At 54.7% G+C, this 13724-nt stretch overlaps 1 long non-coding RNA gene across 1 annotated transcript; it reads right to left on the bottom strand.

The window, feature by feature from the left end:
- Positions 1–309: 309 nt before the first annotated feature.
- LOC124719932 lies at positions 310–914 on the bottom strand. Its single transcript, XR_007006021.1, has 3 exons — positions 785–914; positions 535–645; positions 310–427 (listed from the first exon to the last, which is right to left on the bottom strand). It is a non-coding gene; the product is annotated as an uncharacterized LOC124719932 (long non-coding RNA).
- Between the last annotated feature and the right edge of the window lie 12810 nt (positions 915–13724).

Genomic DNA, 13724 nt, shown 5'->3' with positions numbered 1-13724 from the left:
TTTATCTGGCAAGTTTTCAGATAAATTATTCAAAATAGTGGTTATGAAATCAATACTCTCATTAGGTTCCTGATCTTCTCTGTTGCTAAATTTTAACTCGACAATATTAAGAATATTAGCTAACTGTGTTTTGGTACTTACGGTTACTAGAAACTTTATGTTCCCTATTTGACCAAGCTGTTAATCATTGACATGGACAGTGAAAGTGAGACTTGCGTTAATTGTAACATACCACAGAACTCTCAAAAATGGCATTTCACTAATTAAAAGAAAATACACACCATTCAACTTTTTGACACAGGTCCACTCATTCAAATGACTACTATTAATTTTATCACATAATACCTTCAACGAAAAGAATGATATTTTCCTTCTTGTGGTGTAGTTAAATAATCAGGACATTCTGGCAATAGTGCTGGTATTGCACCTATAAACAAATATTAATTCTCAGTACCTTACCATATAAACGAAGAGTGTAAGAGATTCTTCCAATAATTATATAACCTAACTTAAGTCCGTAAACGACCAACTTACCTTTCCTTAAACGTGGACGATCAAGAGGCGTGTAATTAATCTTCCAGTCTTAGCATCATATGACGATGTACTTCTTTCTATTTCGTGTGCATGGAAATTCAGCTCACAAATCTGTTAAAAATAATGGATTACGTTACGTTAATATGAGAAAAGTTTGGCCTATGTATACAGGTTATGTTTATAAATTACAATTAACACTCAGACTAAACAGAACCATTTCATAGGTTTATTTACTAAAGCTGCTACTTACCACAGAGTGATCTGAAGGGATGAAATTATCACGATGAACTGCTCTTATCCATTCTCTCCATGCATCTTCATCACGAGGGAAATGGAATGTACTGACTCTTTCCCGAGCAGTTTAATAGCCTCTACAAGCATGCATAAAGTCTTCTTTTTTTTCCTTTACTGCATTTCGATCCCCCCCCCCCCCCCCCCCCCCGCCGTACGCTGCTCTGCAGCCTACAGACGTTAAAAACGTAAGAAGAAAAGAAACAAGAAAAACAGGTGATAAAATGGTGCTTAAATTGTAAAACGGTGGAAAATTGTGGAAAGTAGGCATACAGCATCTACGTGGCATGTTTATATGTTGAAGTACTATGAACACTATTACACTAACATTTCAATTCACAATCATATAACGGCTACACATGCGAATCAACCACGACAGCACATGTTGCCTTGTGTTTGTTATGACCCGAGTACTTACATCACGAGCGACTCCAAAGACAGTGTAGCGGCCTTGTTCCTAGATGGCCATGCTAAAAGCAAAGCCATATCTTCTGTAACAGCGTCTTGAGCTGACATCTGTTGGCGACACCGAGCAACACTGCAGTATTCAAGCGCTGCTTATTTTACTTCGCATTGACAAGTTTAGCAGGAAAATATTGGAAGTAACATACATTATCGCAGGAATATCATTTAGTTATTTTTAATTTTCTAACAGAATTGCAATAAGTGGCCACATCTTTTGATTATATGTAAATGATATACTTCATACCCATAAAGTTTTGTGGTAAGGTGCTCGTTAGATATGGTAACAAAAAAAAAAAAAAAAAAAAAAAAAAAAAAAAAAAAAAAAAAAAAAAGTGCATCATCTCCGGCGGTACACCGCAAGGTTACCGCCCTTCGATTGTGCCTTTTTCGCGCTAATCGAAGTGTTAGGGGTTCCAGGTGCCAGCCAGCCAGCCAGCCAGCCAGCCAGCCAGCCAGCCAGCAGTTCCCGGTCCCGGCCTGCAGCAGTGGTCCCGCAGCCAGCCAGCCAGCCAGCCCGCCAGCCAGCCAGCCAGCCAGCCAGCCAGCCCGCCCGCCCTCCGGTGGCAGCAGCAGTCCAGCCAGCAGCAGTCCAGCCAGCAGCAGTCCAGCCAGCAGCAGCAGCAGCAGCAGCAGCCGCCGCAGCCGCCCCGGCCCCGTCCGCGGCAGCAGCGTCCCTGCCTCTCGCCGTCGCCGTCGCCGTCGCCGTCGCCGTCGCCGTCGCCGTCGCCGTCGCCGTCGCCGTCGCCGTCGCCGTCGCCGTCGCCGTCGCCGTCGCCGTCGCCGTCGCCGTCGCCGTCCGTCGTCCCCCAGTGTGTGTCCTGTCCTTTTAGTGCTGTGTTTTTCTTTCTTCTTCTTGTCGTCATGTCCGCCCCCACCACCACCGTCACTACTACCACCACCGCCATCGTGTATACGTCCCCTTCCGCCGCCTCCACCACTATCACTTGGTGTGCCCAATCCCACCCCCCTCCTTCCATCCCTCCCCTCCTCTCTATCCCTTCGCCCTCGCTCTTTGTCTCCCCGTCTCCCGCCTCTTCCTCTCGTTCTGATCCCTTCCCCCCACTCCCCCAGCCTGTCACTGCAGCTCCGGCTAGGGTGGTGGCCCGTCGGGCCACTGCCCACGCCCAGCTCTCCCCATCGCCATCGCCATCGCCATCACCGCCACCACCGTCATCATCGTCACCATCACCATCACTGCCACATTCGCCTGCACCGTCACAGTCACTATCTCCGGCGCCGCCTGCTGCGTCCGTGCCGGGACCTGTCCCTTCCCACCACCTCCCCATCGTTCCCGTCCCTCCTGTCACCACCCGCCCATCTGCCGCTGTCAAACGCCCTAGTGGCGCCTCCACTTCCTCTGCTCCTAAAAAGGCTCCACCCCGCCCGCCATCCCCACCCCAAAATGCCATGGACGTCTCCCCCCCAGGCCCCGCTCCCTCCTCCTCCTCCTCCTCCTCCTCCTCCTCCCCACCCGGTCTCTACAAATATCTCCTGTCCCGTCCCGATCCTTCATTCCTCGAGGCCCGGAATCTCTCCCTCCTCCTCCGCCAACATTTCCCTGGCGCCCCCATCTCTCTCCTTACTCCCAGACGGGATTCCGTTCTCATCTCCTCCCCCAGCCCAACCCTCCATACTGACATCCTCTCCCGCCTCCCCATCACCCGTTTTGGCCCTAACGCCTCCCTCACCCCTGCTCCCTCCCCATCTCCTACCCGCCAACCCCAACCCCCGCGTCGCCCGCCGACCCTCACCGCCGTGATCACTCGGCTTAGTCCGTCGATCACGGAGGAGGAGGTGTTGGCGGAGCTGAAGGCCCATCCCACCCTGGAGGTGCGGGCAGTCCGCCGCATTTTTAACGCGACCGGCCCCACCCGCCTTATGCGGGTGTTCTCTGAGGACGCCCCCTCCATTGACCGTCTCCTGAAGGAGGGTGCCCTCCTCTTCAATCAGCGGTACAAAGTCGACCCCTCCCGTTCCCCCCCTCAATCCCTGCGCTGCCAGAGATGTCTGCGCTACAATGCACACACAACAGCCGAGTGCCGCGAGGCCCCCACATGCCCGCATTGTCGCCAAGCGCACTTCCTCCGGCAGTGCCCCAACCTCCAATCCCCTCCCTCCTGTAATACCTGCAGCCTCCCCCACCCTACCTACTCCCAAAAGTGTAAAGCCCGGCCCCCTCCCACCACCCCTGAACTCACCGTCCCTGTCCGTCCCCTGGACGCCCCCACCCCTCCTGGCAATTCCCTTCGTCCCCCTCCCACTGCTGAGGACATCATCAGGTTCCTCACCATTGTCCTCCAAAACGTCCATCCCTTTCAGCGCCCCCACACCCTCCAACAGATCTCCCTCGCCGCCCGTTCCATATTCCACCTTAAAATGTACGCCACCTTTTCCAATAACCAGGCCCATTTCACCTTCTCCCGCCTTGACACCCTCGTATAAGTCCTTATCATGGCGCGACAGCATCGTATCCTTTTCAACAATATCCGCTCCCTTCCCGCCAACAAGAACCTCTTCCTGCACACCCTTGCTACCCACCGTGTGGATGCCTTCCTCCTCAACGAAACCTTCCTCCAACCCCACCACTCCATCCACACCTCCCCCTATCTCCTCCACCGCTCCGATAATCCCCTCCCAGTTGCGCGTGGCGGAGTTGCCATTGGCCACCACCGCCAGATCCCCGTTCGGCTCCAGCCTCTCCTTCCCGACCCCACCGAACACCTGATCCTTAGTCTCTTCTTCCCCGGCCTTACCATTACCTGTGCCACCATCTATGTCCGCCCCAACGCCCCTCTTCCTTTCGACTTCCTCTCCCACATCGACCGTACCTTCTCCTCCTATGTGATCGCCGCTGACCTCAACATCCATAGTCGCTCCGCTGCCCAGTTACGGCGGTGGCATCGGTTCCTCTCCTCCCTTCAAGGCGACCTCATCCCCATCCCCCAGCACACTCGTCCCGAATCCAACTCCACTCCCGATGTTATCCTCTCCTCCCCCAACCTCCTTGGTCGCATTACGGTGGATGTCCTGGAGCCTATTGGTAGCGACCATCTCCCTGTCCTCCTCACCGTTTCAGACGGCCGTCGCCCCCGCCCCGACCCTCGTCATGACCCTCCCCCTAAGTACATCCATGACTATTCCCGTGCCGACTGGAATGCCTACCGGGATACCCTCTCCACTCAGGTCGATAGCCACCCTCTCGCCTACCGCCGTCCCGATGATGTCACCCATGCCGCCTCCTTTCTCCAGCAGACCTTGTCTGAGGCCGTGGAGGCCCACGTCCCTACTGTTGCCATCCACCCCCACCGTCCTACCTTACCACCACAGGCCGTCCTCCTCCTCCGTGAATCCCGTCGTCTCTACCGTGCCTTCCTCCGCACGCGTGACCCGGACACCCTACGACGCCACCGGCAACTACAGCGACACATTCGAAATTTGCTCGCGGCCAAGAAACGCCGGGACTGGCGACAGACATGCACCCGTTTAACTGCTACCCTCCCTATAAACTCGTCCAAGTTCTGGACCGCTTTCCGTCGCCTTACCGGAACTAAACCCTCCCCCTACTATCCTCTTCTCCACGATGATCACCCCTTCCCTGACGCCCTTAGTAAGGCCAATCACTTTGCCTCCTACCTGTCCGATGTGTTTTCCATCCCTGATGATCCCCAGTTCGATTACTCCCTCTTCCCAGATATCCGCGATCGAACTGACACCTCTGTCCCTCCCCTCGCTCCTGGTTTCCAGTACTTGGACCACATTCCACACACGGACCTTAATGCCCCCATCACCACACAAGATCTCATCAATACACTCCGCACCAAACGCAACACCGCTCCTGGTCACGATCGTGTCACCTACCGTCACCTTCGTGAAGCTCCTGTCTCTTTTCTCTCCACCCTGGCCAGGCTCTACAATGTAGTCCTGTCCACCGGTTACTACCCCGACCTGTGGAAAACCTCCCGTATCCTCATGTTCCTCAAACCTGGCAAACCGCCGTCCGCCGTCTCCTCCTACCGTCCCATCAGCCTTACCTCGGTCTTCAGCAAGGTCCTGGAATCTATCCTCACCCGCCGCATCCACCAGCATCTCCGCCAGCACCGCCTCCTCCCCGTTACCCAGTGTGGCTTTCGGCCGTCCTTCTCTTCTGACGATCTTCTCCTTCACCTCACTCATCTCCTTTCCGAACAGCTCAATTCCCGTCGCTCCGCAATCTTCCTCTCTCTTGACCTCGAACGCGCATATGACCGCGTATGGCATTCCGGTCTCCTCTTCAAGCTCCAAACCTTCGCCCTTCCCATTAACTACGTTCGTCTGATCGGTTCCTTTCTCTCCCGCCGTCCTTCCTATGTCACCATCCATAACACCGATTCCTACACCTTTTTCCCCTCCGCCGGTGTGCCCCAAGGCTCCGTCCTCTCCCCCCTTCTGTACTTGTTGTACACGGCGGACATGCCGCCGCCGTCACCCCCCGTCCACCTTCTCCAGTTTGCCGATGACACCGCCTTCCTTGCCCTTGCCCCCACCCTGCGACGCTCCCAACACCTTCTCCAATCCCATCTTGACCGGTTCACCGCTTGGTGCAACCAGTGGTTGCTCAAGGTCAATCCTTCCAAAACCCAGGCGATCATTGTAGGCAAAACCACTCCCTCCTTCCGCCTCCTTGATTTCTATCTCACCGTTTATGGCCGTCCCATCGCTCTCACCCCCACCCTTAAGTACCTTGGCGTCACCCTCGACCGTCGCCTCTCCTGGACTCCCCATCTCCAGACAATCCAAGCCAAGGCACGTTCCCGACTCCGTCTCCTCAAGCTCCTTTCCGGCCGAACGTGGGGTCTGGACCCCTCCACCATCCTCCACACCTATAAGTCCCTCATCCGCCCTATCCTCTGTTACGCCCATCCCGCCTGGATCTCCGCCCCCCCTTCCTTTTATAAATCCCTCCAAATCCTTGAACGCCATGCTCTCCGCCTTGCCTATCGCATCCGTCTCCCTTCCCCCACGCGGATCCTGTATGACCTTATCCCCTTCCCCCACCTCCTCCTCTTCCTCGAAAGGATACGAATCCTATACACCTCCCGTAAACTCGATCCTCCTCACCCGCTAGTCTCCCCGATCCTCTCCCACCCCCGCCCGCTGCCACGCCTGTACTCCCACGTCCCACCCGGTCTCCATCTCTCCACCCTCCTTACCCTCTCCCAAGGTGGCTTCCGCCAGCTCCCCCTCCCTGATGATGCCCTCCTCCCCTCCATCTACCCCTCCTACCAACTTTGATCCTCCCACCCTCCTCCTGTGCTTGCTCCTCGGGGCACCCTCCCTCCCTTCTCTCCCTTTTCCCTCCCTCCTCCTTTTCCCGTCCCTCGTCCCCCGGGCCCCCCCCTCCCCTGTCCCTATCCTCCTGTCCCCGTCTCCTAAGCCATGGCATCCTCTTTTCCTCCCCTCTCCCCCTCCTCATCCCTGTTGCCCTCTTGGCAGGTCCCCGGACTCGCACACGCTCAGTGGACATTCGCGCGCCGGAGATCACCGCCATCAGTGTATCGTGTGTGCCGTCATGTTTAGTGTTCAGTGTTTACCGTCACACTCCATCGTTCACCAGTGCCATCGTCTCCTTCAGTGTTTGTGCGTCGTCTCAACAGTTTGCAGTGTGGCTTATCGTCGAGTGTGAACGGCTCCGTGTTTGTTTCTCTGTGTCTCCTGTTTTATTGCCCACCATTTTGTAACTTTTATGTTTTTCTCCTGTTTTTGCTGATTGTACCTTCTATGGCTGAAGAGCAGCGTAGTATGCTGCTGACAGCCTGCCTGCTGTCCAGGCTTTAAAATAACAATAAAGTAAAAAAAAAAAAAAAAAAAAAAAAAAAAAAAGTGTTAGCTGCGTTCAGCATCAGCGGTGATCGTAATTAATAATTTTTGGAGGGCTCGGATACATTAATTCGTGCCTCAGAATTGTTCATTACAAATAATTTCGCCATGTGATTGAGTGATTGCGGGTGAAGTACACAGCGTGGAGAGATGTACTCATAATTTTCTGTATTTTCAACTGCAGCTAGGAACTTTCTTGGTCGATCTATCGACCACGGGCTGGCTACACATACATATCCTTCTTGCAACACATCTCCATCACAGCCGCAAATTGCGTCTTTTTCCCTTGTTGCATCTTGTTTATTTTTTTGTATCGAATTTCTAGCATACTTTCAAACTTCCTATTTTAGATCCTTACTTCGACTATTCTCCAGGTTTCGGTGGACTGTATGTAAACAGCACGATGCTGTCAGCCCAAGCAGGGGGATTCACTCAAAAATTCTTCCCGCGCTTCGTCTCATCCAGTGGAACTATCGAATTATGACGCAAAATTCCGCTGAAATGCCAAGAATATCAGCTTTCGTACCAACTGGCTCGGGATTAGTCTTCCCTCGCTCCTGTACTGAAATGACAATTTTTTCTTTCGCCTACGGCGCCAGTCTGTTCGTTGAGCTCAGCTTTGGAAATCCAGCCAGGCAGAAGACTGTGATTCTAACTCGGCCAACTGCACGTAGTGTAGAGGAGTGACGCGAGAGAGCAGCAGCCGCCCGCTATGGAAAAAAGCCGGACTCGAGTAGTACGGATTGTCGCCGACAGATGGCAGGCGAGAGCTGCAGAGAATAAATCTCTGTGTAGGTAGAGTAAAGGCAAATTTCGGCCCACTGTGCGCTGATAATGCATTGACTTCCGCTGTACATTTACCGTGTCTAATAAAGAACTACACTCAACCGTCTAATGCACTGCTAAAACTGATCAGTGGCTTCATACGGAACATGCAACAAAGAATTCTTTTTTTCTTTATTGTTATTTTAAACACCTTGTACAAAGGTGGGTTCCATCCATAATACCGATTCCTACACCTTTTTCCCCTCCGCCGGTGTGCCCCAAGGCTCCGTCCTCTCCCCCCTTCTGTACCTTTTGTACACGGCGGACATGCCGCCGCCGTCAGCCCCCGTCCACCTTCTCCAGTTTGCCGATGACACCGCCTTCCTTGCCCTTGCCCCCACCCTGCAACGCCTTCTCCAATCCCATCTTGACCGGTTCACCGCTTGGTGCAACCAGTGGTTGCTCAAGGTCAATCCTTCCAAAACCCAGGCGATCATTGTAGGCAAAACCACTCCCTCTTTCCGCCTCCTTGATTTCTATCTCACCGTTTATGGCCGTCCCATCGCTCTCACCCCCACCCTTAAGTACCTTGGCGTCACCCTCGACCGTCGCCTCTCCTGGACTCCCCATCTCCAGACAATCCAAGCCAAGGCACGTTCCCGACTCCGTCTCCTCAAGCTCCTTTCCGGCCGAACGTGGGGTCTGGACCCCTCCACCATCCTCCACACCTATAAGTCCCTTATCCGCCCTATCCTCTGTTACGCCCATCCAGCCTGGATCTCCGCCCCCCCTTCCTTTTATAAATCCCTCCAAATCCTTGAACGCCATGCTCTCCGCCTTGCCTATCGCATCCGTCTCCCTTCCCCCACGCGGATCCTGTATGACCTTATCCCCTTCCCCCACCTCCTCCTCTTCCTCGAAAGGATACGAATCCTCTACACCTCCCATAAACTCGATCCACCTCACCCGCTCGTCTCCCCGATCCTCTCCCACCCCCGCCCGCTGCCGCGCCTGTACTCCCATGTCCCACCCGGTCTCCATCTCTCCACCCTCCTTACCCTCTCCCAAGGTGGCTTCCGCCAGCTCCCCCTCCCTGATGATGTCCTCCTCCCCTGCATCTACCCCTCCTATCAACTTTGATCCTCCCCCCCCCCTCCTGTGTCCTTTCCTTCAGGCACCCTCCCTCCCCCCCCCTTTTCCCTTCCCTTCTCTTTCCTTTCCCCCCTCCCTCCTACCCTCTCCTCCGGGCTTCACTCCCCCTTCCTCCCTCCCCCTCTCTCCTTTGCCCATGGCATCTCTGCTCTCCCCTCTCCCATTTCCCCTTCCTCCTCCTCCACCTCCTCTCTTGGCAGGTCCCCGGACTCGTACACGCTGAGTGGACATTCGCGCGCCGGAGATCATCGCCATCAGTGTATCGTGAGTGCCGTCGTGTTTCGTGTTCAGTGTTCCCGTCATACTCCATCGTTCACCTGTGCCGTCGCCATCTTCAGTGTTAGTGCGTCGTGACAACAGTTTGTAGTGAATTCTCGTCGAGTGTGAACGGCTCCGTGTTTGTCTTTATATGTCTACTGTTTTATTACCCACCGTTATGTCACATTTGTGTATTCTTTCTGTTCTTTCTTTATCTCCTCTACGGCTGAAGAGCGGCGTACTGTGCTGCTGACAGCCTGCCTGTTTGTACGGGTTTGAAAATAACAATAAAGAAAAAAAAAAAAAAAAAAAAGGTGGGTTGTCAGCAGCATAGTACGCTGCTCTTCAACCGTGAGTGGTACAATATATGACATAAAGGAGGTACAGATAATACAATAAAAATGGCGGACAAAAACTGTAGACACGGAAAACAATATACTCGAAGCCATTCACGCTGGACAAGAAAAAACACTAAAACCTGTTGACACGGCGCACGAAACACAGACGACTGCGACGGCACAGGTGAACGGTGGTGGCGTGACGGTGAAAGAACACTAAACACAAACACAAAGGCACACAAACGAGATGATCTACGGCGCGCGAATGTCCACTGAGCGTGTACGAGTCCGAGGACCTGCCAAGAGAGGTGGAGGGGGGTTGGAGAGGGAGAGGGGAGAGCAGAGATGCCAAGGGCAGCGGAGATGGGGGGGAGGAAGTAAGGGAGGAAGGGGGAGGGGAAGCCCGGGGGACGAGGGGTGGGGGATCTGTATCCGTTCGAGGAAAAGGAGGAGGTGGGGAACGGAATTAGGTCGTACAGGATCCGTGTGAGGGAGGGGAGACGGATGCGATAGGCAAGGCGGAGAGCATGGTGTTCAAGGATCTGAAGGGATTTGTGAAAGGTAGTCAGGGTGGAGATCCAGGCCGGGTGGGCGTAACAGAGGATAGGGCGATTTATAGGTGTGGAGGATGGTGGAGGGGTCCAGACGCCACGTATAGCCGGAGAGGAACTTGAGGAGACGGAATCGGGAGCGTGCCTTGGCATGGATTGTCCGGAGACGGGGGGGTCCAGGAGAGGCGACGGTCGAGGGTGACGCCAAGGTACTTAAAGGTGGGAGTGAGGGCGATAGGACCGCCATAGATGGTTAGATATAAACTGAGGAGGCGGAAGGAAGGGGTGGTTTTGCCTACAATGATCGCCTGGGATTTGGAGGGATTGGCCTTAAGCAACCACTGGGTTGACCAAGCGGTGAACCAGTCAAGATGGGATTGGAGAAGGTGTTGAAACACTGCAGTGTGGGGTCGAGGGCAAGGAAGGCAGTTTCATCGGCAAACTGGAGAAGGTGTAGGGGGGTGTTGGCTGCGGCATGTCCGCCATATACAAAAGGTACGGTAGGGGGGAGAGGATGGAGCCTTGGGGCACACCGGCAGAGGGGGAAAAGGTGTAGGAATATGTGTTATGGATGGTGACATAGGAATGACAGTGGGAGAGAAAGGAGCCGATCAGACGGACATAGTTAATGGGAAGGGTGAAGGTTTGGAGCTTGAAGAGGAGACTGGAATGCAATACGCGGTCAAACGCACGTTCGAGGTCCAGGGAGAGGAAGATTGTGGAGGGACGGGAATTAAGCTGTTCGGAAAGGAGACGAGTGAGGTGAAGGAGAAGGTCATCGGAAGAAAAGGACGGCCGAAAGCCACACTGGGTAAAGGGAAGGAGGCGGTACTGGCGGAGATGCTGGTGGATGTGTCGGGTGAGGATAGATTCCAGGACCTTGCTGAAGACCGAGGTAAGGCTGATGGGACGGTAGGAGGAGATGGCGGACGGCGGTTTGTCAGGTTTAAGGAACATCAGGATACAGGAGGTTTTCCACAGGTCGCGGTAGTAACCGGTGGACAGGAGTAAGGAGTACATTGTAGAGCCTGGCCAGGGTGGAGAGAAAAGAGACAGGAGCTTCACGAAGGTGGAGGAAGGTGACACGACCGTGACCAGGAGCGGTGTTGCATTTTGTGCGGAGTGTAGCAATGAGATCCTGTGTAGTGATAGGGGCATTGAGTTCCGTGTGTGCAATGTTGTCCAAGTACTGGAAACCAGGTGCAAGGGGAGCGAGGGGAGGGGAAGAGGTGTCACTTCGATCGCAGACATCTGGGAAGAGGGAGTAATCGAACTGGGGATCATCGAGGATGGGAAAGACTTTGGGAAGGTAGGAGGCAAAGTGATTGGCCTTACTAAGGGTGTCAGGGAAGGTGTGATCATCATGGAGAAGAGGATAGTAGGGGGAGGGTTTAGTTCCGGTAAGGCGACGGAAGGCTGACCAGAACCTGGATGACTTTATAGGAAGGGTAGCATTTAAACAGGTGCATGTCTGTCGCCAGTCCCGGCATTTCTTAGCCGCGAGAAGGTTACGGATGTGTCGCTGGAGTTGCCGGTGGCTGCGTAGTGTGTCCGGGTCACGTGTGTGGCCGAAGGCACGGTAGAGATGGCGGGATTCACGGAGGAGGAGGACGGCCTGTGGGGGTAAGGTAGGATGGTGGGGATGGATGGGGACAGTAGGGACGTGGGCCTCCATGGCCTGAGACAAGGTCTGCTGGAGAAAGGAGGCAGCATCGGTAACGTCGTCAGGGTGGTGGTAGGTGAAAGGGTGGCTATCGACCTGGGTGGAGAGGGTATCCCGGTAGACATTACAGTCGGCATGGGAATAATCATTGACGTACTTCGGGGGAGGGTCATTACGAGGGTCGGGGCAGGGGCGACGACCGTCTGAAACGGTGAGGAGGACAGGAAGATGGTCACTACCAATGGGGTCCAGGACATCCACCGCTATGCAGCCAAGGAGGTTAGGGGAGGATTGGAGTTGGATTTGGGGCGGGTGTGCTGGGGAATGGGGATGACGTCGCCTTGGAGGGAGGAGAGGAACCGATGCCACCGCCGTAACTGGGCGGTGGAACGACTGTGGATGTTGAGGTCAGCGGCGATCATGTAGGAGGAGAAGGTACGGTCAATGTGGGAGAGGAAATCGAAAGGAATAGGGGCGTTAGGGCGGACATAGATGGTGGCACAGGAGACGGTAAGGCCGGGGAAGAAGAGACTAAGGATCAGGTGTTCGGTGAGGTCGGGAAGGAGAGGTTGGAGCCGAACGGGGATCTGGCGGTGGTGACCAATGGCAACTCCGCCACGCGCAATCGGGAGGGGATTATCGGAGCATTGAAAGAGGTAGGGCGAAGTGTGGATGGTGTGGTGGGGTTGGAGGAAGGTTTCATTTAGGAGGAAGGCATCCACGTGGTGGTTGACAAGGGTGTGCAGGAAGAGGTTCTTGTTGGGAGGAAGGGAGCGGATGTTGTCGAACAGGATACGGTGCTGTCATGCTATGACAAGGATTTAAACGAGGGTGTCGAGACGGGAAAAGGTGAAATGGGCTTGGTTGTGGGAGTAGGTGGCATACATTTTTAGGTGGAAGACGGAACAGGCGGCGAGGGATATCTCTTGGAGGGTATGGGGGTGCTGGAAAGGGTGAACGTTTTGGAGGACGATGGTAAGGAATCTGATGATGTCCTCAGAGGTAGGGGGGGGGTGAAGGGAATTGCCAGGAGGGGTGAGGGCGTCCAGAGGGCAGACAGAGACTGTGAGTTCAGGAGTGGCAGGAGGGGGTCGGGCCTTACATTTTTGGGAGTACGTAGGATGAGGGAGGTTACAGGTGTTACAGGAGGGAGGGGACTGAAGGTTAGGGCACTGCCGTAGGAAGTGTGCTTGCTTACAGTGCAGGCAGGTGGGGGCATGGCGGCACTCAGATGTCGGTTGTGCATTATACCACAAGCACCTCTGGCAGCAGAGGGATCGAGAAGGGGAACGGGAGGGGCCAACTTTGTAATGTTGGTTAAAGAGGAGGGCACCCTCCTTCAGGAGATGGTCTATGGAGGGGGCGTGTTTGGAAAAAAACCCGCATAAGGCAGGTGGGGCCAACGGATTTGTGAATGCGCCGAAGTGCACCCACATCCACATGGGGATGCGCCTCGAGCTCCGCGAACATCTCCTCCTCTGTGATCGTCGGACGGAGCCGAGTGATCACGGCGGTGAGGGTCGGCGGGAGGGAGGTGGGGAAGGGGCAGGGGTGAGGGAGGCATTAGGGCCAAAGCGGGTGACGGGGATGCGGGAAAGGATATCGGTGTGAAGGGTAGGGCTGGAGGAGGAGATAAGGACCGAGTCACGGTGAGGAGTGAGGAGGGAGATGGGGGCACCAGGAAAATGTTGGCGAATGAAGAGGGTGAGGTTCTGGGCCTCAAGAAGGGAGGGATCAGGACGGGAGAGTAGGTAGTGGTAGGAGGAGGGGGTAGAGGAGGAGGAGGAGGGGGCAGGGACAGGCGGAGAGACACGCATGGCATCATGGGCTCGGGACGGGGCGGAGCCTTTT

Source organism: Schistocerca piceifrons, chromosome 11, assembly GCF_021461385.2.
Source record: "Schistocerca piceifrons isolate TAMUIC-IGC-003096 chromosome 11, iqSchPice1.1, whole genome shotgun sequence".
In the NCBI taxonomy this organism is placed as follows: Eukaryota; Metazoa; Arthropoda; class Insecta; order Orthoptera; family Acrididae; genus Schistocerca; species Schistocerca piceifrons.
Note: the sequence above shows the minus strand (reverse complement) of the source record. Positions and strands in the feature narration are given on the sequence as shown.